Raw genomic sequence first — 3,263 nt, forward strand, 5'->3', positions numbered from 1 at the left:
CTTCTTCCAATGCTTCCCAGCAGCACCAAAACGTCACACAACACTCTCAAAAGGTGTGGTAAGTGTTTGGGCTATCAACCTCTCAATGGTGTGGAAATGGAGAGGGAAGGGTTGAGGAGATACCACAAGCAAGTGTATAGAGAAAGGTGGGGATGACAATCTCTAATTACAAATGTGTTTGGCTAGGGTTTTCTCTCTGAAGCATTCCTCAACATTTGTGGGTAATGAGGGTTTATATAGGATAGGTGCAAAATGTGTGAGTCAGTCAGTACAGGCTGGCAGAACAGTATGCGGGAAGGCCTTACTCGCGAGATACTCGCGAGAGACAGCTGTCTCCATCTGTCATGACTCTTCGCATTCCAGCATGTGCAGGGCACATGCTTCACTTCGCGGGAAGCTTAGTTGCGAGATACCCGCGAGATTCCATCAGCTTCCAAATTGCTTGAGTCTTCACACACTCTCTATCACACACCCCTTACAACAATTCCCACAACAAATACAGGGTATAAACAATTGATAGTAATTACAATCAAATTTGGCACGGAATAAAAGCCAACAAAACACATAGTTGTAAATCACAACTTTACAACTGTGAGCAAGTTGATTTGGTCTTGAATGGTGGTCAACCTGTCGGAGTGCTTAGTATGGACTACTCTTAAGGTGTCAATCCTCTTAAGAATGATCTGAAAAGTATCTAGAGGCACTGTTAAAGACAATGAGGCTTTGCTCCTTCCTCTACCACCACCTCTTCTTGAAGAAGATGGTTGTTCTTCTGCTTCAGTCTCGGTGTACATAGGCTGTTCTTGTTTAGGATCAACCTCCTCCTCATCACCCGGAAGACGAACTTTGCTCTTTGTAATTGTTAGAGCATTGATAGCAAGAGGTACAAGCATGAGGCTTATGTCTTGGGGAGTCTCCACACCTTTCTCATGAAGAATCCTCATGATTAGACTAGGGAGAATAAGCTTTGGCCTTGAGGTTGACCTTGTTGCATTGGCAATCAACATTAATTAAATGAAAAAGAGCAGTTGAGAGAGAGAGAGAGAGAGAGAGAGAGAGAGAGAGAGAGAGAGAGAGAGAGAGAGACTGGTGTCCAGATCTGCGATGAGCAAAATATTTGTAACTATGTGCTAGTAAGCCCTAGAAGAATTAGGGTGAAAATTATAATTTTTTCCCTTTATTATTTGGTGAGATATTTGTTAAAATAACTATTTTTGATCTTAAGATGCTGAAAAAATGTCTAATAATTTTTTACTTATTAATATTTAGCATTTTATAAAAAAATATTGTTAAAAAGTTTGTAACTTTAGCATTTTTCAAACATTTTTCCTAAACTGTCTAATATAAGCAGAAAGAGAACAGAACCATTAGAAAGAGAAAAGACCCACACGCATGACGTAGATTTCTCCACATGGTTGTGAGACATTCTTGTCCAAATCCACGCCATTTTCTCACCTACTAATTCTCAGTCACAGTCAAGCTTCAGAGCATTTCCAAAATATCAGGTAAGATTATGAAGAATAAACTGATTTATAAGATAGTAGTAGAAGGACCATGCACGTGGGCAAATAAGGATCACTACCATCTTCAACAAAATGAAGGAAATCAAGTCAAAGGCATGCTGTAATTTTGATACAGTTTTCAATTCTTTGTAGATTCTTTTTCACCATTCTAAAGATGATTCGCTCTTTACCCAGCTAGAGGAACTGTATTGGCTACCATTTGGTGATTATTTCCATTTCATTGCTACAATTGGGTCAACAACTTTACTACCATTCACAGAAGGTGGACCTATATTCTTTTTACGTCACTTTTAATTTGAAAAAGATTAATTGGCACTTTAGCTTTAATCACGAAATATGTTTCCTTACTTCTCTAGAAAGATCCGTGCAAGTTTTTAAAGAAAATGACTCGAAAAATGGTTGGGGTATTGTCATAAAGATTGAAGCTCATAATGACAAAGTTAATATAAAACTTCAAACATATCTTTTTTTTTTTTTTTTTTAAATTTAAGTAGGGGTCACTTATATTTTATTTAACTTAGATGTAGTTCATTTAGAAGAGTCCCGTAAGTTCAAAACATGAACTTCACTTGTCCTCACTCTTCACACTAATGTGCCAACTCGAGCATGAGCATCATGCGTCTCTCCAGAATATCTTCTTATACTTATCATCTCCCAATTATCGATTGATTAGCTTTTAATTTTTCTTTTTGACTTTTATACATTCTTTGTTTCCACAACGGTCAATGGCTGATATATAATTAATTCAATGTAGTTTTCAAACTTCTTGTACACATGGACCAAACAAGACATCATATGTCCTACCAGATTTTGTTTTTTATTTTTGACATAAAATAATTCATCACCAGTATTGATAGTTTTTTAAAATAAAAAATAAATAAATAAAAGTTTGGAACAAAGTGGCGAGCATTTTCATGGTCCCGGATTCTTTATGTTCTCACATCTTTTTTTATTCTGACATGAAATAATCACAATCATTTAGATTGTTTTTGTGTAGAAGACACTTTTAGTCAGATACATAAAGACTATAATTTTTTTCCAATCAGACTCGACTCAAACTTTGAAACTACCTATAAATAGATGAGCATGCTTTTAATGAAATTTCATAGGCCTATCTATATCACTTAGTTCAATTTCAGAGCTATTGGAATTTCAAAAATGGTTGAGAGTCATCAACAATGTAGAACTTTTATTTCTTTGCTAGCCTTTTGTACCTTTTCTCAAGGAAAAGCTCAATCTTTTCATATAGTGGCTTAGCCTCAACAATATTCACACTACTTGCACTTATAGGGTTTGTTCAACCCTTATCTAAAGCACCTTGCCACACCTCACAGTTATATGCGTGTGCGCTGGCAGATGTGAAGTGGACAGGTACATAGCAAGTATAGAGATCGTGCAGCTAATAACTTGGCCGCCTCCTAAGGTCACGAGATGGCCATGACGTGCACGACTGCACTCTCATCCAAAGTACCTACCACGTGGATCGGCAAGCTAGGTAGTGAGCAAGTCGCCTCCAGGTCGTGAGATCATTGACTGATGCTGCTTCAAATCTTCAAGGGGAGGCTCACGTACTTTACCGCCAAATACATGAAAGCCCAGGAAACAGTACATCAAAAATAAACGCACTACAAACAAAAATTTTCATTAAATTTGTAGTGTGTCAAGAACTATGGGTCGTTTCATGATTTATGTCTAGACATGTGTCCATTGGGGCGCCTTAGTCCAAATTAGGCCTGTATT

Source organism: Quercus suber, unplaced genomic scaffold (assembly GCF_002906115.3).
Source record: "Quercus suber isolate HL8 unplaced genomic scaffold, Cork oak 2.0 scaffold_165, whole genome shotgun sequence".
Classification (NCBI taxonomy): domain Eukaryota; kingdom Viridiplantae; phylum Streptophyta; class Magnoliopsida; order Fagales; family Fagaceae; genus Quercus; species Quercus suber.